General features: G+C 36.5%; 2 long non-coding RNA genes and 1 other non-coding gene across 9 annotated transcripts in view; 1 reads left to right on the forward strand and 2 right to left on the reverse strand.

Moving 5' to 3' along the window:
- LOC102901503 overlaps positions 1-25,525 on the forward strand; it is a 327,171-nt gene that overhangs the window by 218,717 nt on the left and 82,929 nt on the right. For 6 of the 7 annotated variants that reach the window (XR_006592518.1, XR_006592521.1, XR_006592520.1 and 3 more), the window contains 5 exons: positions 8,754-8,817; positions 14,860-15,001; positions 15,789-15,931; positions 20,167-20,325; positions 22,703-22,868. This is a non-coding gene — a long non-coding RNA (uncharacterized LOC102901503). The remainder of the gene's footprint in view (positions 1-8,753; positions 8,818-14,859; positions 15,002-15,788; positions 15,932-20,166; positions 20,326-22,702; positions 22,869-25,525) is intronic. The other variant, XR_006592522.1, reaches the window with a different exon arrangement.
- Positions 15,925-25,525, reverse strand: part of LOC123383124 — a 46,339-nt gene continuing 36,738 nt past the window's right edge. Inside the window, exon 3 of the long non-coding RNA XR_006592523.1 lies at positions 15,925-16,542. This is a non-coding gene — a long non-coding RNA (uncharacterized LOC123383124). The remainder of the gene's footprint in view (positions 16,543-25,525) is intronic.
- LOC111558635 lies at positions 22,333-22,440 on the reverse strand. The gene has a single exon (XR_002739717.2). It is a non-coding gene; the product is annotated as a U6 spliceosomal RNA (small nuclear RNA).

Raw genomic sequence — 25,525 nt, forward strand, 5'->3', positions numbered from 1 at the left:
TAAGAGTCTCTTATGGTTTGCCTCCTTTTGTGTTTTTATCTTTTTTTCCTTCCCTTCCCCTAATGTTCATCTGTTGTGTTTCTTAAATTCCACATATGAGTGAAATCGTATGATATTTGTCTTCCTCTCTGACTGATTTCACTTGGCAAAATACCCTCTAGTTCCATCCACATTGTTGCAAATGGCTTTGTCAGGGGTTTCCTGCCATGGCGCCTGGATGTTGGGCCTGTCTGGTTTGATACTGCTTCTTGTGGAGTGCTGCCAGGACAGGCCTCTGATTTACCCAGTGGCTGACCATGACTTCCTCCTTGCTGGCCTCCAGATATCCTGTTAGAACCTAACTAACTGCCTACTCTAACGATAGGCTTCTCATTTAGTAAGTGATAGTAACTGTATTGGCTTCAGAAAGATTTTTAAGACTATAACTCAATTGATGTACTCGAGTACAGAGTAGATGCAAAATGAAAATCTCTTGTATTTCTTATTTACATAGCATCAGAAAATGTGCAAATATGTTTATAAGTGCAAAATATTTGTTTCATCCTGCAGTCCCCAACCGTGCCCTTTTTCCCTTTATTTCTAAGCACTTAATATGCACCAGGCATTATCCTAAGTGTTTTGCATACATCATTTAATTTCATTTTACTAAAGTATTTGTCTCCTTAATTGACAAGGAAAATCTCATTTCATAGAGATTGAACAATTTGCCCAAGTTTACACAGCTATGGGATTGCAAAGATGCAAAGTATTGCATCTGGGTTTATCTGATACCAAAATCCAATGGTCATAACTATTCAATTTTAAAGCAAAATAAAGTCTGCAGGGCATGTGGGTGGCTCAGTGAGTTGAGCATCCTGCTCTTGATTTCGGCTCAGGTCATGTTTCGAGAGTGGTGGGATCCAGCCCGACTTGGGCCTCCACACTGAGCCTGGAGTCTGCTTGGGATTCTCTTTCTCTCTCCCTCTGCCCCTCTCTTCAGCTTGTGTGCTCTCTCTAAAACAAATAAAATAAAATAATATAATGTAAAGTAAAATAAAATAAATAAAGCAAAATAAAATCTGAATCTATTAAAAGTTAATTACTTTTTCCCTTCTTGTCCTACAGGATCAGCATTCCACTGTTCTGTGCCCTTTATATTTGCACATGCACAGAGGGTATAATGTTTAGGAGAGCGTGGTAGGGAAATTTAAAGTCATTTCTACCACGGCATGCAAAGATGCTTGTTCCAACTGCTCTTGGCTCCTTCTCATTTATATTGATTCCTCCCCCTCCCACACATGGGCATTCATACCCTGGGCAGAGCTGGAACATGGCCCTGGCAGCTGCAGATGTCCTCCCTGGACAGACTTTGGTCAGACTGTACTGGAGAATTTGTCATGGGAAGGTTGTTTGTCTTTCCTTCATCTTTAAGGTCAGAAAATCCCCAGCTGTCTACATTCAGGTAAAAGGAAAAAGCAAAGATGAAATTTACCTTACATCTCTCTACTTCTCCCTACACATTCATTGTTTAGCCCAGTTTATAAATTGACTCCCTAAATTAACTTTCACTCCTTAATCCCAATAACAGATGCTGTACTTCCACCTGTATTTTGGAACCTTTCCCTTCCTTTCTCTTTTCAGAATTAACTTCCTTAATAATTATTCTCCTAATGCATCACTGGTGTCTTTTCCTTCACTGTTATTATTGCCCTTGTTCTTCCTCTCTAGCTTCAAGAATATTCTTTTTTCTTTTTATTATCTTGATTCTGATTTTTTTAAGTTATGTTTTCTTTTTCAATTTGATGCAAAACTCCTAGAACATCAGGTTATCTTGATTTTCTCCTATCACCTTCCAAATTCTACAATTTAAATTTTGTTAGAAGAACCCTACTAAGAGATTTCATTGGGTTAAAAACCATCAACTGAATTACATTTACAACTTTATATATTAATTGAATGATACAAATTGATTTCATTGGTTTTATTTTTTGAAGTTTATTTATTTTGAGAGAGAGAGAAAGAGGAAAAACAATGAGAATAGGGGAGGGGCAGAGAGAGAGGAAGAGAGAGAATCACAAGGAGGCTTTGCACCATCAGAGCAGAGCCTAAAGCGGGGCTCGAACGCCCAAATCATGAGATCGTGACCTGAGCCAAGATCAGGAGTTGGATGCTTAACCAACTAAGCCACCAGGGCACCCAAATTTCATTGATTTTAAACTGAGGGCAGCTGTTGGGATAAGCACTGGGTGTTGTATGGAAACCAATCTGAATCTATAAAGAGCTCACCAAACTCCACTCCCGAAAAACAAATAACCCAGTGAAGAAATGGGCAGAAAACATGAATAGACACTTCTCTAAAGAAGACATCCGGATGGCCAACAGGCACATGAAAAGATGCTCAATGTCACTCCTCATCAGGGAAATACAAATCAAAACCACACTCAGATATCACCTCACGCCAGTCAGAGTGGCCAAAATGAACAAATCAAGAGACTATAGATGCTGGCGAGGATGTGGAGAAACGGGAACCCTCTTGCACTGTTGGTGGGAATGCAAATTGGTGCAGCCACTCTGGAAAACAGTGTGGAGTGTCCTCAGAAAATTAAAAATAGATCTACCCTACGACCCAGCAATAGCACTGCTAGGAATTTACCCAAGGGATCCAGGAGTGCTGATGCATAGGAGCGCTTGTACCCCAGTATTTATACCAGCACTTTTAACAATAGCCAAATTACAGAAAGAGCCTAAATGTCCATCAACTGATGAATGGATAGAGAAATTGTGGTTTATATACACAATGGAATAATACTTAGCAATGAGAAAGAATGAAATATGGCCTTTTGTAGCAACATGGATGGAACTGGAGAGTGTTACGCTAAGTGAAATAAGTCATACAGAGAAAGGCAGATACCATATGTTTTCACTCCTATGTGGATCCTGAGAAACTTAACAGAAGACCATGGGGGAGGGGAAGGAAAAAAAAACAGTTAGGGAGGGAGCCAACACATAAGAGACTCTTAAAAACTGAGAACAGAGAGGACCGGCAGAAGATGGTGGCGTAGGAGGATGCTGGGCTCACCGTGCGTCCTGCTGATCACTTAGATTCCACCTACACCTGCCTAAATAACCCAGAAAACCGCCAGAAGACTAGCATAACGGAGTCTCCGGAGCCAAGCGCAGATGAGAGGCCCACGGAAGAGGATGACATGATACTATACATGGAAAATCAGATAGACTCCACCAAAAGTCTGCTAGAACTGATACATGAATTCAGCAAAGTTGCAGGATACAAAATCAATGTACAGAAGTCAGTTGCATTCTTATACACTAACAATGAAGCAACAGAAAGACAAAGAAACTGATCTCATTCACAATTGCACCAAGAAGCATAAAATACTAAATCTAACCAAAGATGTAAATGATCTGTATGCTGAAAACTATAGAAAGCTTATGAAGGTAATTGAAGAAGATATAAAGAAATGGAAAGACATCCCCTGCTCATGGATTGGAAGAATAAATATTGTCAAAATGTCAATACTACCCAAAGCTATCTACACATTCAATGCAATCCTAATCAAATTGCACCAGCATTCTTCTCAAAACTAGAACAAGCAATCCTAAAATTCATATGGAACCACAAAAGGCCCCGAATAGCCAAAGGAATTTTGAAGAAGCAGACCAAAGCAGGAGGCATCACAATCCCAGACTTTAGCCTCTACTACAAAGCTGTCATCATCAAGACAGCATGGTATTGGCACAAAAACAGACACATAGACCAATGGAATAGAATAGAAACCCCAGAACTAGACCCACAAACGTATGGCCAACTCATCTTTGACAAAGCAGGAAAGAACATCCAATGGAAAAAAGACAGTCTCTTTAACAAATGATGCTGGGAGAACTGGACAGCAACATGCAGAAGGTTGAAACTAGACCACTTTCTCACACCATTCACAAAAATAAACTCAAAATGGATAAAGGACCTGAATGTGAGACAGGAAACCATCAAAACCCTAGAGGAGAAAGCAGGAAAAGACCTCTCTGACCTCAGCCGTAGCAATCTCTTACTCGACACATCCCCAAAGGCAAGGGAATTAAAAGCAAAAGTGAATTACTGGGACCTTATGAAGATAAAAAGCTTCTGCACAGCAAAGGAAACAACCAACAAAACTAAAAGGCAACCAACGGAATGGGAAAAGATATTTGCAAATGACATATCGGACAAAGGGCTAGTATCCAAAAATCTATAAAGAGCTCACCAAACTCCACACCCGAAAAACAAATAACCCAGTGAAGAAATGGGCAGAAAACATGAATAGACACTTCTCTAAAGAAGACATCCGGATGGCCAACAGGCACATGAAAAGATGCTCAACGTCGCTCCTCATCAGGGAAATACAAATCAAAACCACACTCAGATATCACCTCATGCCAGTCAGAGTGGCCAAAATGAACAAATCAGGAGACTATAGATGCTGGCGAGGATGTGGAGAAACGGGAACCCTCTTGCACTGTTGGTGGGAATGCAAACTGGTGCAGCCACTCTGGAAAACAGTGTGGAGGTTCCTCAGAAAATTAAAAATAGACCTCCCCTATGACCCAGCAATAGCACTGCTAGGAATTTACCCAAGGGATACAGGAGTACTGATGCATAGGGGCACTTGTACCCCAATGTTTATAGCAGCACTCTCAACAATAGCCAAATTGTGGAAAGAGCCTAAATGTCCATCAACTGATGCATGGATAAAGAAATTGTGGTTTATATACACAATGGAGTACTACATGGCAATGAGAAAGAACGAAATATGGCCCTTTGTAGCAACGTGGATGGAACTGGAGAGTGTGATGCTAAGTGAAATAAGCCATACAGAGAAAGACAGATACCATATGGTTTCACTCTTATGTGGATCTTGAGAAACTTAACAGAAACCCATGGGGGAGGGGAAGGAAAAAAAAAAGAGGTCAGAGTGGAAGAGAGCCAAAGCATAAGAGACTCTTAAAAACTGAGAACAAACTGAGGGTTGATGGGGGGTGGGAGGGAGGGGAGGGTGGGTGATGGGTATTGAGGAGGGCACCTTTTGGGATGAGCACTGGGTGTTGTCTGGAAACCAATTTGACAATAAATTTCATATATTGAAAAAAAATTAAAAAAATAAAAAATGGAAAAAAAACTGAGAACAGACTGAGGGTTGATGGGGAGTGGGAGGGCGGGGAGGGTGGCTGAGGGGTATTGAGGAGGGCACCTGTTGAGATGAGCACTGGGTGTTGTATTCAAACCAATTTGACAATAAATTTCATATTAAAAAAACTCTGATACTTTATATATTCAAGTAAGTACTTACAATGATACAATATATACAATATATAATCCAGTTGTATTATATATATTTAAATTTTTTAAAAAATGTTTATTTAGTTTTGAGAGAGAGAGAGAGAGTGCAAGCAGGGAGAAACGGAGAGGGACAAATGATCTGAAGCAGGCTCTGCATTGAGAGCAGCAAACCCCAATGTGGGGCCTGAACTCATGAACCCACAAGATCATGATTGGAGCTGAAGTCAGATGCTCAACCGACTGAGCCACCCAGGCACCCTTGACCTGTATTATATTTTATCCTGGGAGAATCAGAGTTTTTCTGTGCAATTAGTAGAGATCGTCCTTCAAGATTGCAACATGGGCCCGTTTACAACTGAGTCTGCTTTTTCACTCAGGGTTCAGTAAATTGATTTTTTATAATAAATTTATTTATTTATAATAGAATATACTCTTAATGATAAATGTTGATAATTAAAAAATTTAAATATATTAGTACCCAGTTAGGTTTGTTCTTAGTAACTATACATATACAAACACACACACAGATTTTTTTTTTTTTGCCGACTTCAACTCATAAAATTTAATAGTAGTTTGACCAATGTGATGAAAATTATTCTATTTATAATTACTTTGAATTTTTTGGAAGAACTTCGAACACTTGGCTCGTAGTGGAAATAATCATTTTAACGATTACAGTGTTGTCAGAGAGTTCAGCAAAGCATTTGATTATTTTTTTAGCCTCAAGAAGTGGCAAAATTGTACTTATTTAAATGTCACTGTTTTGCAAAAACTTTTAGTCTCTCTCTTCTTTGTTTTTTTATCCTTCATTTGTGAATGTTTACATAATAAATCCAGTAAGTGTATTTTTGGAAGTATAACTATTTTTAACAGATGGAATCATTAATTTTATTGTTCCATATTTATGTTAGAGATTAATATGTTTGCCTGAATGCTTGGCAGATTAACATCTCTTTGTTTAACTTTATGATTTTTTGTTTAAGCACTGGAGAAGTCTGTCATTGACAAAACTGAGCTAATGTCAGTGATCTTATTTTTCAGGATTTTTTGACATTGAAATTTTGAATAAATAAGCATGCATATAAATTGGATGATAATTGTAGAAACTGAGGCTTCATTTCAATTACAAGAGTTATGCAGTGTATTTTTATTCTTACGTCTACTAGATGAGAAGATTCAAGCCATTATTCTGTTTTCTTCATAATTGCTAATTTAAAAATTCTTTACCATGTTTATTCCAATTCTTTAATTCCTTTAATAAGAAAATCAGCCTAATTAAATTGTTGAAGGTTAAAATTAAATTCCACTTCAATATTGTTTACCTAGGAACGCTATGAGTTTCTAAGTGTTTAATTAACTCAGTTGTATAAGGGTTAACAGTCAGAAATATATCCAGGTCATCTAAGTCATACAATTGTCAGATGGTTGCTAGGCAACAGATATCAGGTTTGGCTGATGCATGTTTCTAGGCAAAGCTTATAGTGTGAAAAGAAGAACAAATTACATGACACCTGCATTTTTGTCATTATGCTTTTTAAAATAAAGTTGTTTTTGGAGAGGGGATAAAGTCTTGACATTTATTATGCACATTGTCATTTTTCTAAATGCCAGAACTATGTCTTTTGATAGTTAAGTGATAAGGGACAATAAATTAAAATGACAGCTGACATTTTATTTCTTATGTGGTTTCAGATGTGGGTCTTTCACCTAATCCTGTTTTTGTATGTTGTCATCTTGTTAATTAATTTTCTAAATTCATTATGATTGAAAAGAAACTGCAAATCAAAATTAATTGAAATATAATTAATTTAAAATATACACATTTCAAAGCCACTGAGGACAAGAAATGAAAATGACTTATACTACAGGATTCTAGTACAAAACCAATTATGTCACCAGTGATGGAAATGATGTTGAGAGACCACATTTTAAAAATCTAGGGTGAAAGTCTAATTCATTGCAAATGACTATTTTAAACTACTATTTATATTATATATTACTCGATTAATTTTCATTTTGTTACATATAATATAATAAATATGATAATATGATATAAAATATAATAAATATAAAGTATTGAGTATAATGCTTATATCCTACTTATAAATTCCAATGATGTTAGTTCCTCTCTCCCTCTTTTTACTCTTCTTCTTAATAATTGACATACAAGGTGAGAATTTTGGGTTTGGTTAAGGATGGTTCATTGCAAATGGACCCAAGAGGAAACAACCAAAATTATCTATTAGATGTCCAGGAAACAAAAATATACTATTTAATCATTTGTTTTCAAACATATTTTTTAAAGCGTATATTTCAGAGATCTGGTTTTTACGCCCCAAATGAGGAGTTGTGGCAAAAATCATTAAAAAAATTAATTTTGATTAGTTTAGTTTTTCATTGGAAAAATTTAATTCAGAGTTTAGCATAACCAATATTTTGGGTTTTTTTAATAATTGGATTCCATCTTTCACAAATTAAGAGATTTTTCCAGTGAATTTTCAGTTGTTGGGGTGAGATAAAAAACAGAAGAAATATATTTAAATTCGACATTTTTACAAAAGAGAATTTTGTCAAATTTCTATCTAGAATTATGATTCTAGTGCCTCTCTGATTTTTACTATTAGCTAACAGAACTTAGAGAACTTAATTAAAATCAAATACATAAGGTAGATGAATCAGGTGGAGTTGTATAGTGACAATGATTTAACAAATCAACTAAAAAATAGCATAATTTTTTTCTAATTTCAACCAAATTTTAAGTTTATATAAACGTGATTTCTGTATTCCGTTCACAGAGCAGACACCTGCCTAGTTATTATAGGCTTAAAAAACAGCCAGAATTTATTTTATTTCTTGGGAAAATCATCCAAGGAATATATCTTTATATTCTTCATGTATAAAGGACTTCAGACCTCACGTGAATTTGCTGGTGATAAATAACAAAATAATAATTAAATTAAATTATGAAGCATCAAGTTATTTATGAATATGTCTAACAAAGAAAATTGTGATTATGTTTATTATGTATTCTCTGTGCAACAGCTTTAAAAATATGTAACCTTGTTCAAGAGCAAACTGTCTGCCTAACACATTCTAAAATAAAAAATATACTCAGATAAATATTGTTACCAGGTTTTAAAAATGTTTCAACATGTTATGAAATAAGCACATTTAGAAAATCAGAGTTGTTACAAATTGAGGACTAGATTGCTCAAAAGGTGATGCTGCTTTCAAAGTTATGTCTCTTGAAACTATTATGCTCAATTTCCTTTTTCTTTTTGACATCCAGAAACAGAGACATGTCTGGATGAAAAGAGTTTCACTTAAAAAGCAAGAAAAAAATCTTTAAAGAATTAGTATAGATTCTTGATGCTTTAATATGAATTTCTGAGCATATTTTGGTAGGTAGTATGGTTAATTCACCTTTGTTCCTTTCTTATAGTTGTCTGACACATCGAGGGACATGTGAGATCAATGGCTCCAGAGTTATAGAAGAGAATCAAACTGTAACATCCCACCTCCCCTAAATTGCTAACCACAGTTATCTGTATAATAATGAGACTTTTATTAGTATTGGAAATGCTTCTTTTCTTACAACTTCCATTGTTGTTAAATCCCTGTTTTTTCCCATCTCATTTCTTTTATTTAAAAAAAATTTTAATGTCTTATTTATTTTTGAGAGAGAGACAGAGAGACAGACAGAGAGGGAGAGATGGAGCACAAGTCGGGGAGGGGCAGAGAGCGGGAGACAGAATCTGAAGCAGTCTCCAGGCTCTGAGCTGTCAGCACAAAGCCCAGTGCTCATGGGATCTCACAGTTCATGGGGTTTGAACCCATGAACTATGAGATCATGACCTGGGTTGAAGTCAGATGCTCAACCAACTGAGTCACCCAGCATTCCTCCCCCCCCCCCCCCCATTTCATTTCTTTAATAGATAATCTTTATAGAATTTCATGGACATTCTAAGAAATGTTATAGACTCTTCAGTCTTGGATTGAAGTGGAGTAAAATAGTATATTTTTGTTAGGTCAATCGAATCATGACATCCATTCCAAGTATTTCATAAAGCATATTTTGGTGGAGCCATTAATAGGATCTTCCTTTTGAGACACACTTTATTTTCTGCCAGCCTATGGACATAATCTAAAAACTGACAGCATACCTACATCAGATAGCAAACAGTCCCACTTATACAGAAGATTTCCAAACTTGACTTGGAATATTTGAATGTGAATTCTGGAATTACTGAGTCTGGTCCAAACAGGTGGCCTGCTCAGCTATGAATAAGACAATAGAAGAAAAGATGAATAAGATGAAAAAATTAAGAAACACTTCATGAAACTATTAGTTTGACTTGCAGTGTACTTAAAATTAATTTCAATTATAATATAATAACATTATAAAATAAGTATATTAGAAAAGCCTTTCTTAGGAGACCAAGACAAGAGTCTCAGGATGCTTATTGTACGTAGAAAAGGAATTGCCTCTGGGATTGGAGAAGGAAAAGGAATAGAGAAGAAGAATGGGACATTTATCAAACGCCTGCCATTTGACAGACACTATTCTAGACGTATGTTATATGGTATGTTATACCATTTAACATTTATAAGCCAGTAAGGTAGGGAGTGTTATCTCCAACAGAAAGATGAGGAAAAACAAACTTCAAGGAGCTGTGTAAGACCTTTTTTTCAGGAGACTTTTTTTCTGCAAAACTTTTAAAACTGGGACCCAAGAGAGAAGGTGTTAGAACACAGGTATGTCTGCCTGTTAAGCCCATGTTTATAATGGTTGCTGAACCTGAAATTAGCAGTGGTAGCACCTGTAGCCAAAGGTCCATCATTATGTTTCTCATTTTATAGCTTCCTGATAGATGTGGAAAAAAAGAAACCCTCAGTGACGCAGGCTCAACTTTAGAAGATAATCGATTATTTAATGGAGATTATGTTTTGACACATTATTTAATGGAAGTTAAACCTTAGCTTACTTTATTGCCTAAATCTTATGTAAGACAAATACTTCCATTGCAGATATACACATAACAGCTTGAATGTGTTCATTTTACTAAAGGAAACTAAATTTACTAAAAAAACAAATGCTGGTATTATGAAAACATACTAATGTTAGAAGAGTGGTTTACCAATTTGTGCTTTCAAACTTACGTATGGATGTGACTCACCATACGAAAAACATACTTTCATCAAACACACACAGACACACACACACACACACACACATTTATAAAATAGTACTTTACCTTCACTGCAAGCAATGCATTATATATTCCATCCCATCCCACTTTATGCCCTGACAAAACATTCCACCAGTTTAAAATTACAGTGGTTATAGACACACTGAATTGATTTCACAATACAGTGTGGGCCATGATTTACAGTTTGGAAATTACTGATTGGAAGGTATCAGATAATGCTTCCATAGAATATAACTTTAAACTGTAAACTTGGACTGAAAAAATAAGTGGAAGGTAGCTAACAAAAAGTAGGGCATGGGAGGCAGTGTACAATTGTACAATTGTACAATTTCAGAGAAATCAGAGGGTGTAGAAGCCCATGCAGAATTGGAAAGGTGTTTGGTGAGTTCAGGAAATTTGAGAGAAGGAATAGTGAAGCTGGAATATATTGGCAGAGTGGGAGGGTGATATGAGTGAATCTGTATTTGGAGGATTTGGTGATGGATTGGTTTTGGAGAGGCAGTGAGGGAGAATGATGGGTGAAAGACAATAGTGGTAATAATTACATTTTAGAATAGTTACAATGTCAGACACTTTGCTAAGCAATTTATATGTTATATTTGGCTTTCTAAAATTTTTCTGAATGTAAAAAACATTGTATTTTATGTTATCCTATATGCACATGTTTTTATGAAACAGCACCTCTCAGATTGCTGGGTTAATAATGAGGTAAAGGCTAGTGCTATAAACTAAAAGAATAATGGAGAAGTCTGGTTTTTTGGAGGAGAAATATTGGATGATAATGAGTTTGATTTTGAGTTTGATCATGAACTTTAGATGTTTCTTTCTATGTGGATCTGAGGTCAGAAGAATTATTTGGACTACAGATAAACATTTGGGAGTAATTAACACATATGTAAAAATTAAAGCCTATAGACTGACTGAGAGTATCCGGTAAGAGAAGATAGAGTGAAAAGAAAATGAAATTTAGTTTGGAGCCTTGTGCAAATCAAATATTAGTAACCAAAGTGAGAAGGAAGAACTGAGAAAGGAGGCTGAAAAGAGTAGCCTAAGACAGAGGAGAAAATCAGGAGAGAATGTGGTCTTATGGTCACAGGATTGAAGTGTTTTGTTTGCTTATAAAGTGATGAGTATATAAGAATGGGTAATAAACCATATCAAAAACCTTTGTGAAGTCAAGTAAGGTAGTAATAATAAAAGTTCCTTCTGGACTGAGATAACATGAATGTTGGTGGTGACCTTACAAAAGTTGATCTCTATAGTGGAATGTGTAAGGGTTATAATCATGTGACTTAAATTGTATTTGATCTATGATTAGGTGAAATTCACCATCTAACATGGTTTTAAGATAATGTTCCCATTTGGGGGTAGTTAAAAGCCTAGCCTAAAATTACAGCTTGGCCCTCTAAGTCTGAGGTTGGAAGTTTGTCAACTGTGAAGGCTACTTTTCCATTGCATAAGGATATGCAAAAGAGAAGAACTGTAACACAGTGAAGAAGACAGTAAAGTAAGGAGGGCCTTCTAACAGCACAAAGAACGTTTTGTGGTGGTTGGAGAATGAGGAGGAGTTGGAGGCATGGAGAGTGGAAGGATGAAGAGAGAAGAGGCTGTCATTGTACAAGATGTACATATACTGGGCCTCCCTCTCCTTTCCATGCTCATCAAGTTGTAGTGTTTTCCTTGGATGGTTATGTAGGGTTTTCCTACATGGAACAAAATAGGTGATACTTTTCTTAGTTGCCTTAGACCTGGTCTCTGAAGTTGCAGAACACAGGGAAGCTGTTAATCAATTGTGTGATGTGACAGATTTTTAGGTTAAAGCAGATACAAGAGAGAAAGAAAAGTACTGAAGACTATTTTTTAAAATCTTTATTTATTTTTGAGAGAGAGGGGAACGGAGAGAGAGGAGACACAGAATCTGAAGCAGATTCCAGGCTCTGAGCTGTTAGTGCAGAGCCCAAAACGGAGTTTGAACTCATGAACCACGAATTTGTGACCTGAGCCCAAGTCGGATGTTTAATTGACTGAGCCGCCCAGGTGCCCTGAAGACGATTAAAAATAGAAAACTCCTTAAAGAGGATCGCCTATGAAGAGAAGGAGAAGCTAGGTTTGAAATCAAGGAAGTATTCCTTTTCTTAAGGAATGGAGATACCTGTTGGTTTGCAACCTCAGGAGTTCCCTGGATGAAATTCAAATCTGGACATTGTACACCTTAGGGCAAGAAGACCAAAGAAAGAGACAGGCCACTCCAGATTGGTAGATGGCAGTCTTAGTAAGCAAGGGAATTTACATACAAGGTTTGTCTTGAGTAACTACAAAATAAGTAGATCTCTATATCTGCCCACCAAGGATCTTAAAAGTTTATGTAGAGGCCTTAAGGGGGTTCAATCATGTATAGTGTCCAGATGGTCTCAGTAATACAGTGTTCTCTTAATGCTGCATCCTTGAAATGGCTCCTAGTGTGAGAACAGCGGGCAGAATGTAGAATGTACATTCCAAGATCAGGAGAGGAGGTAATGAGCCTCGAATTTCCTGGATCCAGCTGGAGAGTCAACCAGCAGACACATCCTCTGCATATCTCCTATAATAATGGGAGAGAAAGTAGATGTATGATAATGAGAGAGAAAGTAGAAAGGAAGGGAGACATTTTAGCTAGGCTTATGGGTATGGTAGTGCAAAGTTGAGTTGGTTATCTTTGGAGGCTTCCACATTCTCTTCGACATATATAGATAAACAGTGAGATAATCTCTTGGGAGAAAAAGAAATGGTAAGGAGGTGAAACAGTCAACAAGAGAAAACTAGCAGTATTTCTAAGCAGGATTGATGTCCTAATTTAGTTTTTAATGGTTTCAATCTCCTTGTATGTGTAAATTTTCCTCTTAGCCCCATAGCTTGCACGGGGGAGATAGATGGTTGGCTGGATGCATCCTGGATTAGGATGTTGTGAGAGATATAACTAAAGGACAACAGGAAAATTGCATTCAATGTATTAGCAAAAGAATGACTAACCTAATGGACCACGAACACTAATTCATAGATTGGAATTACATACGATGACTTCAAGTGCAAAAGTGTATCTGAATTTTTTAGTTCTGAACTCATTTGAGGTGGACCTCCCATTTCCGCTGAGGGTAGAAACACAACTCTGACAAAGATAACCGAATCTTGTATTTTAACATAGTCTCTAGGAGCAAATATTCCATTAGTTCAAAGCTCAAAATTCTTTTTATGAATGTTTCTCATCATCTAAAGGTGTCTTGTCTTCATTTCTTTTTTCTCTGATGGCCTGTTGATAAAGAAGTCAAACACCAGTTGGTTGGGGGAAAAGGGCAGTTAAGTGTACTTTTTGTCCTTATTCTTCTCATTTTCTCTTTTTCCTTGGCCACTTCTGTAGCCAGAAATGCTTACCTCAGTGTCTTGTCTGAATAGGAACTACTGCCACATGACATCATCTTCTTTATGCAGGAACAATATTGTGAAAAGGGGACCTGCTATAATAGAAATAAATAGAGGGGTGGATGGATTAATGGTCCCAATGTGGTAGGAAAACCGATGGAGCAGAAATGGCTCAGGAAACAAGATGGAAGGGTAGGAAGATATACTTAGGGAAGGTATGTCTGAATTTAGTATTCCAAAGCTGGGGAAGTTTTGTAGGTGGCAATGTCCAGAGTATGCCTAAGGAGATGTTAGATGAGATAAACTGGTGATCTTGGAGGCCACAAGGTAGTAATGAAAGACTGGTGTGTGGTTTGGGTCATCAACATTGATTTGGAATCATCTAAGACAAGCGTGGGAGTTGGAATGGAGATAGAGACCATGATCCAGAATCTTCACTTAATGAGGCAAGTATTCCAGATGGCTGTGGTAAATCGATTTTAAATATCATTTTTAGTAGAGACTCTGATCACCCTAGAATAAAATTGAAGGGAGAAAATATAGTATAGATGCTTTTTATAAGTAGCATGCAAAGAGGAATTTATAACTAGAGAGTGATCAAAAAGAACAATGTTAGAACTTTCATGCCAAAACTTGCTATAGAAGGTATAATTTCTGATGTATACTGGAAGTTTTATCTCTGTCCCCCAAATGTCACTGTGGCATGCGGTAAATATTTTCTTCCAAATAGATAACAGGTAGGAATAGTATACTTGAGTAGTTGGATGAAAGGTACCAAAATGCCCTTCCCTCCTCTGTCCCTTTGCCTCTAATCTGGTAGTCAGCAGATTTGGGCTCACTACTGTTACTGCCAATAGCCATGTCTGCTGGTATTTACATAACAGAATAGGGAAGTGAGTTATGAAAGCAGCCACTGTCATTTTCTTGTATTTTCATCACAAGGACATATTGAAATACATCCTTGGACAAAAGGACCCGGCTGAAAGTGGTTTCCAGATATCTCACCCTGCTGATTTGGATGTGAAATGCAGGAAAACAGTGGTTGTTGGGAGGTGACTGAAGAGAGAAAAGTAAATAATTTCTGGTAAATGTCAACTAGGAGAGGCTTTGAAATTCACTGTTTAATTGTGATTAATTAGTTAATTACTTGATTTAACTAGTAGTTGCTTCAATTAGAGGATAATTTGGTGGGTTATTTTTTTCAATTTTCAAGGCTTCATTTCTAGCTAGGTAAATTTTACCTCTTATAAAATGCATTTGCATGTAAGACTGGTTTCTTCAGTTGCTTTTTCATGAAGAATTCTAGAATTGACACTGAATAAAGTTCCATATTATGCAAAGCAATATTTTTAAAAAATATATAAACCAAAATGTTCTGACGAATTCACAGTTATCATGTGGTCTCTTTATTTACAATCTTTAGAATTTATGCTGTTTTCAGAAATTATACCTTATTACATGGCTTATTTTTTTTAATGCTAAAGGTGTTATCTAATTACACTATAATTAAATGTAATTTATCAAATAGAAATAAAGACAAAACTGGTAATCAGAGACTCTTGCTCCATTCATAGATATTCAGTGGAGGTGTATCGTGTAATTAGTTTACCAATGTTTACTCTAGAACAAGTAGAATAAAATTATCATCATTTTTCCTTTCATCATTTGACAGCACACTTGGAATTCATTTGCATAGCTTTACAATGGAAGTCATTACCCTCATCACAGATCTACTGTTGTATAGCCAGCAACGAAAAAGTGAAGCTTATGAAGGGTTTAGAGATAAGAAGATGGATTTATTGTTGAATAAAAGAGTTTAAAGTTTCTTTTTGTTCTGGGATAGTTGTAAACATAGAACTCTATGATCTCAGGTTTGGCCAGATCTCTGAGGAGAGATTCTACCTATTCCCTGTATACAATGAACTGAGGAAGACTACTGACATACGACTTACAAAGGACATAGCTTGAAACTGGTATTGGAAACTTCGTCCCTCACCCATCAAAAGAAATAAAGGTATTCAAGTCGGAGAAGCTGGGTGGTGGGAGGTGGATTCTTCAAAGTGGGTACGCTCTGTGTTCTTCCCACTCCCCAGGGTCAAGAGTGTGTGTGTGCATTTTACGGTGGGGGATTATCTCCTTGTCTCAAATCTCTGAAGAGGCACTTCACAAGAAACTCATGGAGATCTACACATGTGCATCTGTGGTTTGGAGAACACAGCAGCTAAAGCAGGAATTGCCTACCAAGCAACTAAATGAAAAGAGTGCATTTGGGAAATACACTCACACCAATCCTGCCAGAAGTATCTATGTCCAGTCCTGCTTTTTTAACAAGAGAATTACATTCGTTTATATCATACAAGAGAATTCACTTCTTGGTTAACAACTGTCTAACTGGTTTGAGTTCAGGAAAGGGAAGCACCACTTCCCACTTCTCCATTTCCCCACCTTCGTCCCTTTTCCACTTTTGGCTTTCTGGAGTAATAGTCTCTTTTAATCCATTAATAGTGGTTAAATGCATGGGCATTGGGATCAGACTCACCTGGAATAGAGTTTTGACTCTGTCATTTGCTGACACAAGAGAAGCACTTGCAGTTTACTGAACGAATTAGGCTTCTGTTTTGTCATCTGTAAAATACAGAAGAGTGTAGTGCCTATCCCACAGAATTACAATCAGTGCATGTAATTAATTAGCTCAGTACATGGCACATGGAGCTAAATAGATGTTAGCTATTATAAGGTATGTATTAAAAATGGGTGTTTGGGGGCGCCTGGGTGGCTCAGTCGGTTGAGCATCCGACTTCAGCTCGGGTCATGATCTCGCGGTCCGTGAGTTCGAGCCCCGCGTCGGGCTCTGTGCGGACAGCTCAGAGCCTGGAGCCTGTTTCGGATTCTGTGTCTCCCTCTCTCTCTGACCCTCCCCCATTCATGCTCTGTCTCTCTCTGTCTCAAAAATAACGTTTAAAAAAATTTAAAAAAAAAATGGGTGTTTGGGACGCCTGGATGGCTCAGTCAGTTGACCTCTAACTCTTGGTTTCAGCTCAGGTCATGGTCTCATAGTTCGTGAGTTCAGCCCTGCACTGGGATTCTTTTTCTGCCTCTGTCTCTGCTCCTCCCCTGCTCGTGCTCGCAATACATACATACATACATACATACATACATACATACATAAAGGGTGTTCACTCTCCAGTGTCCTAGTGTGCCCAATCCTATCTTAAAATGTAGATTCAGGAGTTTCTCCTCTGAATTTAGTTGGGAGTCTTGTGACCTTTGTTGGTATTTTAAATTCTCAAGAGTTGCTGGGAGATGTCTGCATTGAGTACCTGAATGATATAGAATGGGAAGTCTCATATTCATCGTTATGGTTAATGGGCAGATGACAGAAGAAGCTTCTGTATAAAGTCAGGGAAATATTCCTATTCATGAATTGAGTTGGCAGAAATAGCTCTATGTGGCTACCAAGTGTTCTCACTTAAATGATTCATGAAATGACCAGCTGCATCAGTTTTCTGGAAACATTATGGGTCCTAGGCATTTGAATAGTGTCCCTTAAAGAACACTTAACACTTAAAGATTCTTCCTCCCCCCAGAATCTTTCACTGCAAAATTTTCGGACCAACCGTTATACTCTGCAATTCCTTTTAGGAAAGTCAGTCATTCCTGGGGTCTGAAATCTAGTATCCTCTTAATATCCCCTTCTTAACCCCATCTAAGCCAAAGCTCAATTTTTCTTCCCGCCCCATAACAGAACTTGGTGAGGCATTGAAAAAGACCAGATGTTAACAAAACAAATATGTTTACCTTCCTGGAGGATACAGGGAGCTAGTTCATAAGGCCATGGCTTTTAAGGGAAGGGAAAAAGGAGATACTTTCACACAATACCTTTTCTTTTATGGCTTATATAGCTTTACCTGTTGCAGAAAAGAAGGAAGTGAGGTGGGGGAGAGAGGAAGAGGGGAAGGGGGAGAAGAAGAAAGGTAGAGAAAATCCTTTGATTTTTCTTATTACATATATGCACACATATACACTTATAAAGAGCTAGGCAGCTGTCCCCCACCGAGTGCTAGGCTCTGTGCTAAGTGCTTTGTTTCCCAGCTAATCTTGCCTGTGATACTAAAAGAATGGTATCATAATCTAGGTACATAATAGGAAATTGTGGTTCAGAGGAGTTAAATACCTTACTTAAGTTTGCATAGCTAAGTAAGGGGTGCAAACATACATTGTCTTACTCCAAAGCCCATGCCCTTTGTACTATATACATCATACCTCTGATTACTCAAGTTCAGTTAATTTTTATTCTTTAAGTAGAGATAACGAAAAATGGGCATTCCTCTGGGAAAAGTAACATAATAATTTCATACAGGTACTCTTGGCTTTTCCTGAAATAAATTTTCCAAAAGAAGGGGGGAAGATACATTAAACAACTAGGAAGAAAAATATAAATTTGGTTCACTTCATATTATGGCCTAAAGGTCATGTTGGTGTATATGTGTTTAATATTGAAACATATGGAATATAGTATTACCAGATATAGAACTCCCAGTATTCCCACGCTTGAAATAGAAAAAAATGAATAATTTATCTGACTTCTACCCTTAATCTGCTGTGTTATATAGTATTAGGCAGACATTTCATGTAATATCAAATAAAAATATTTGTTCAATAGAGGCCTTTTTATTTTAGTTTTTTTTAATGTTTATTTTTGAGAGAGAGAGAGAGAGAGAGAGAGAGAGAGAGAGAGAAAGCACTCGCATAAGTGGGGGAGGGGCAGAGAGAGGGAGACACAGAATCTGAAGCAGGCTCCAGGCTCTGAGCTGTCAGCACAGAGCCTGATGCGGGGCTCAAACCTATGAGCCATTAGATCATGACTGGAAGCCAAGAGTGGGACACTTAGCCGACTGAGCTACCCAGAGGCCCCAGCTAAATAGAGTCTTTTAAACCTTTAACTCCCAGTTTTTGTTTTTATTTTTTTCCCAACAAAATACTATACCCAAAATTTCCATGTACTAAAATGTTGCAAAATTTCATTTTGGGGACATTATTTCTTAGATCATGAAATATAAATTATTCCTTACTATTTTATCATTCAACATTGTTGATAAATTTTAAGCAGAAATTTCAGATGCGAAGGCACATTTAAATGGCATTTAAAAACCAAACAGGACCTGTATCTTTGCACTGGTTTATGCTTAGAGCACGAAAATTAACATTTCTTATCTGTAGTTATCAGATGTTTTTTCCCAGAAGGAACATGAGTTAATGGATTCTTATCCTACTTTTCAAAATCACAACTAAATAAATAGTTGTTGAGCTTAAGGAATGGTAATCTGTGTGATATTCCACTTTCCCCCAGGGAGCTATCCTTCGCCTATGCTTTTTTAGATAGAACTGAGTGGGGTTTTTTTGTTTGTTTTAGTTTATATAAATATCAGAAACACACAGTACAAAAATATAATGAAATGCACATGTGTAAATTACCTTATGTCAATTGTTACTTCTAATCTATATTTTTCTTCTACCTAAATTGCATAGGCACTCAATCTGGTCTATTGTGAATGTTCATGGAATAAATCCAGAGCAAAATCTAGATAATCTACTGTGGAATGTGCATATTGCAATATATTACATTAGCCAAATATCTATCAGATGCATCTTTATTCTTTTAAAATAAACTTTGTTAAGACATCACTGTCTATGTTATTTTTGAAAATATTTTTCTTTATATCTCACCTTCATTAAAATTTGCTATGATTATTATTTTGCTGTTTAACATAAGTAAGAAAGAATGTGGGAGAAAAAAAACCCTAGTATTTTTATTGGCATTAGCATGTGCTTGTACTTTGTCCAGTAGAATTCATTGTTTTGATTTATATCATTTTTTGCTATTATTAAATATATAAACAATTTTCTCTACTTTGCACTTAATTTTGTAATTCTTTTTGCCCACTTTTTGCTGACCAAAGGAGTGAGTATAGGGACAGATGATGATAGGGCATCATGAGAGTAAGGAATTTCTGGGTTAGGGCCACCACTATTTCATCAAAAAGCCATCGAGGAATCACATTTTCATGTGACTATTTTCTAGAATTTTGAGGAGATAATAGAGATATTGCTATGGAGAGAAGGTAAGTTCCCCAAAGATGCTTAAAATGGGTGTTTTATTTAGGAGTCTTTCTTTTCCTTTACATATTTAGGCTAACGTGTTTACATTTAAGATCTTTTCTCTTTTCAATATTCATGTTTTGGTTTTAGCACCTTTCCCCCAGAAAAGTAGAAGTAAATTGCTGCAGTCCGTTTTCAATTTCCTGGAGGATTTAGAAATACTTGACACCAGATACTTAAATCTCAAAATACTGCACATCGAGCTCAGCACTGCCTGTAGGAAGGAGGCTCTGAGGCAGCTGTCTAAAGGTGAGTGGGTGAATGCTTATTGTCTTCTCTCTTCTAGACCACAAAGTCCAGAAGCAGGGTCTTAAGCTTTTTCTCTTGGTGTCTAGGACAACTTGGGGGCTCATCCCCCCACCTCAAAGTAAGCACTCCAGCTAACAGGCAAGAGAAACCAGTAAGTAATGTCACATTGTGAGCTAACTCTAGCTTTGTTTATTGTCTCTCTTGCTCTAAGAGCACACACTGCTACACTATTTTTACAAAACTCAAAAGTAACATGATTGGTTGGAATGGGCACTGAAAACTGATCTTACTCCTCATGGATTCCTGTCTTCCAAATTAGAGTCAAGGTTAAAATAACCAGTGCTGATCATCATATCTTCTAAGGCTGTCTAGACAAGGTAAAAATGTTCTCATCAGCAGTTTTGCAGACAAGAAAAATACAGGTTTGTGTAAATTGCTGGCTCAAACCTTTTGTGGTATGATTACAAAATGAGAACTATGATGTTATTTCTTATATATTTTACAGGAAGTAAAATGAGGGAGTGAAAGCCATTTTATGGAATCTGTTCCATGGAGCAGGAGACTTGTCCAGAGTTCTTTGTGTTGAGGATGGAAGTTGAAAAAAAATCTAGACATGATCAATTCAAACTGTAGTGTACAGGTTCACTCTTCATTCCAGCTCATAGATCATCTTTCTGTCATTCTTTGCTGAGCTCCTACTGCTTTGAGCTCTTTTAAAAGAAAGATATAATTTTTTTATATGATCGGGAAAATCCTTTGTCTCAATTTTCAGTTTCTCCATAGCAAATTTTCTTCATTTGCTTTTTTATTCTTGTTTCTTCCTTCTATGTACTAGAAGTTTTTGACATAGATCCTGTGTTGGATCCTTTTTGATTCTGTCTCAACTTGAAAAGACATGAAATCATTTCAGATAAAAAATATGTAGGAGGGTATGTGGTGTGTGTGTGTGTGTGTGTGTGTGTGTGTGTGTGTGTGTGTGTAACCACGCATGTATGTGTTTAATTCAGGCTACAGGAACTCTCTGTTCCTGGGTCATACATGTGAGTTAATCAATCTTGTCCTGTACTTCAGCTGACGGAGACAGGCAGGTGGGGCTCTCACTTGCTCTCCTTTACCTGCAGTGTGTTTGGCTGCAAAAAAACAGACAGCCTGTGCAATATCCCATTCTGGTCATTTAATGATCCAGGTCCTGCCACAGGGTGTCCATTGGCTAATGTTGGTTATTATGGTTATTGCAAAGTTCTTGTGTGTTTTTTTATATCATTAATGTAATGATTTTTAAATGTACTGATTATGTCACTGGGAATTGCATAAGTTTGGAATGCTGTGGTTGTTGCTTTGTTCAGGGCCTTTATGCAAAAATCAGGTCCCCAAACATTCAAAAAGTGTTCCCCTGAATAAAAGTATCCAATTATAATTGAAGTCTATACTTTTATTTTTATTATATTTTTTAAATATTTATTTTTGAGAGAGAGAGTGCGCGTACGTGCACGCACACGCACATACACGCACGCACACACACGCACGCGCGCATAGGGAAGGGGCAGAGAGACAGAGGGAGACAGGATTCTTAAGATCTGAAGCAGGGTCTGTGCTGACAGCAGACAGCCCGATGCCTGGCTCGAGCCCTTGAACCCACAAACTCACAAACTGTGAGATCGTGACCTGAGCCAACGTCCCACCCTTAACTGACTGAACCACCCAGGCATTCCTGAAGTCTATACTTTGAAAAATAAAAAAGACCAGCGACTGTTTTTTGAAAGGTAGCTCATAGGTTCCTGTGTGGAAATATGAAGCTTCTGTAGCTAACAAATAGCAGAAAGTGAACGACTTGTGCTGTTATAAATTTAAATTACTTTCTCAAATCATATGTGTACCAATTAAGTACGTCAGAAGTTTGTGATGAAAAGCAAAGATCACTAGCCTCTTCTGTCCTAATCCTGGTCCGTGGGTCAGAGGAAATCTTTTTATTCTATTTTAATTTTTAATTTTTTTATTTTTAAGTTAAAAAAATGGGAACGCTTCACAAATTTGCATGTCATCCTTGTACAGGGGCTATGCTAATCTTCTCTGCATGGTTCCAGTTTTTAGTATGTGTGCTGCTGAAGCAAGCACCAGAGGAAATCTTTTTAAATTGTTGTTCTGTTAGTGATCTTAACTAGATAATATGATCAGATCTCTATTCTTTGCTTTACCAGCTTAATAAAGTATTGATTGTTTAATATGAAAAGTCATTTTTATCTTACCTGTTACTTTTCAGACATTATTCTGAGAGTACAGGTTGGGGCAAAAATTAGCTTGGAATCAGGTGGAGAGGGAATAGGCACAAGGGAGTCGGAGACCACGCAGTCCTTAGCCGTGGTTTTGCTTTCCACAGCTTCAGTTACACAAAGTCAAAGGCAGTGGCGAAACAGGTGCTCCTACTCCTGACAGATTATCTGAACGTCAGTAGTCATCGATATCTATGTCACCACCCCTACATCATTCCCCTCACTTCATCTGATCACACAGGCATTTTATCGTGTCACATCATCACAAGAAGGGTGAGTACAGTTGGTTAAGATATGTTGAGAGAGAGAGAGACCACATTCACGTAGCATGTTGTTAATAATTGTGGTATTTTATTTTTGGTTTTTGTTAATCTCTTACTGTTCCTAACTTATAGAATAACTTTATCATAGGTATGTACGTATAGGAAAAAACTATATACAGAGAGCTCGGTATTATCTGCAGCTTCAGACATCCCATGAGGGTCGGGATGTATACCCCTACTGTATTGTCAATTTTGTGGAGTTTAGCTCTAAAGGGGACTGGAAAAAAAGATCTGTAATTAGAGGGATGTGTGGTTGAGAAAGGCTTTTGTTTTAATTTGTTTCATTAGGATGAGAGAATTTATATGTTTGTAAGTCAGTGGGAATGATCTAGGAAAGATGGAAAAAGTGTTTAATTTGTGCCAGAAACATTCTTAGCACTGTATCTCTATCTATGTCTATGCCTTGGTCTAAAAATATATTTTATTTCTATATGTATATATTCACTGAATTCTTGCCATAGCTCTGAGATATTCTTATTATACCTATTTTACAGATAAGAGACTTGTGCAACTGACAAGTTAGGCAATAGTCTCAAGATTACAAAACTAGTAAGTGGCCATGTTAGGATTCAAATTAGAATGTCTGGATTAAAACAACAGAGACTTAATCACTGTGGTCTTCTGCCTCTGAAGCTTACTTTAGAGTCCCACCTTCGCTTTCTTCAAACGAATTATTTCAATAGTTTTAAAGTACACTATCTGGTGTCATGACTGGGGTAAAGTCTGGCTGTCTGTGGAGAGGTTCTGGAAGGGAAGTTAGGTTGCTGACTGATAAATTTATTTTATGTAATATTTTTAATGAATCTCCCTGTTTTCAGTCTTATTTCTCACTTTGGTGCTTTGTTACATCAGTTGACTTTAAGCTCAAATCCTCCCTAGGTTACTTTCAAGTGAATGTTTTCACACCTACTCAGCAGTATTTTTATGGCATATTCTAGCCTATAGTTTTTTCCCCTGTAGTTTTTCCTTTGTCAGTCTGTTCACATACAACTTCATCTTTGAAAAGTTTGTTGGAATCTCTTTTATAATGTAATGCACCTCTCACTCTTTTTTCTGGCATGAAATTATTTATTTTGTACTTCAGAATCTTTCAAGAGTAATTGGAAAGGTGGATAAAAAGCAAACACATGTTTCCAGCCTTTATCTTAAGTTGGAAGTGAAAGCATTGACTCATTTTTTAAAGAGAGATGGATTGGTTAAGTATCTTTTGAGTTTACTGATTTCAGTGTAGTGTTGAAGAACACAAACTTAAAAAGACTTTAGTTTCAAACCAGCTCTACCACTTACTAGTCACTTTAACCAAATACTTCACTTCACCACAGTTACCTCAAGAGTACAATCGTTCAAAACTGAGGGTTGATGGGGGGTGGGAGGGAGGGGAGGGTGGGTGATGGGTATTGAGGAGGGCACCTTTTGGGATGAGCACTGGGTGTTGTATGGAAACCAATTTGACAATAAATTTCATATATTAAAAAAAAAAGTACAATCGTTCAGACTACTAATTGAGATGACAAAGGATTGAGATTTAGCATAGAATACATTCCATGTTAAGTGCTTAATGAATACTAATTACTATTTTTTCTTAGGTAACAGTAAGATCCTGATAGAGACAGAGCAGTATGGGTTACTTGGTTTATATTATTGGTATGATCACTGTCATTATGAAGTATTGATTGAAGCCTACAGTATCATAAGTGATGCAAATATAAAGATAGAACAGTAAAACTTGTTTTTGTATAAATATACTTAAAATAGTTGTTGCATGTAACATTATATATTATTTTTATGTTATAACAGGGGTAATATTTTCCTTCAAGAGAATATTTCCAATTTTTATAATGCCTATGCATAATATAATATTTTATTAACAAATTATGTCACTGGGGTTCTATATTTCTTTTCTATAGATAAACATTTTTTATTTATATAGTTTTTTAAAAGGAAATACTGCTGAATATAATATATATTTGAAATATAAAAGCAGCTTTCAGCTTACATAATTATCTTTTAGTATACATATTATATAATTCTAATATATAAAAATATATTCTAATAAATATTTTGTTTTTATGTCTTATGCATACATGTATAAGTACATATATCCTAGGCAAAGAGCCTTGTTATTCACTACATTTCTGCTTCCTTAGTCAGACAAAAATTAATTCTAGCTAACAGAATGCTAGATGATTATTACCTTTGAGAGTAGAAGAACCTTGCTTCTCTTTGAAGTTCTAAGTCATTTATCACTATATGCTCGGGGATAATTCTGAGACTTTGTACATTAAATAAAATGGCCAGAAATACACACTAAAGGTTGTCTGTTTAAGAAAAAAGGGATATATAAGTATATGAACAGTGGCCAATTCACCCTTCGAATTTCATTTTCTCTATTCAAAACATTATCATCTCAACTTACAGGAGCTATGACTTTATTATGACCTATTACCATGTCTATAGTAGCATTGGAAACACTTTGTGTTTAATGTCATTAACTTTTAGAATTTTTAGTTTTCACTTGAATGAATGAATGAAAACATGAATATTTTTACATAATTTATCAATTGCCACAGCTAAAATAGTATATGGATTTAGAAACTGCATATTGCA

This window comes from Felis catus, chromosome F2 (genome assembly GCF_018350175.1).
Source record: "Felis catus isolate Fca126 chromosome F2, F.catus_Fca126_mat1.0, whole genome shotgun sequence".
NCBI lineage: Eukaryota > Metazoa > Chordata > Mammalia > Carnivora > Felidae > Felis > Felis catus.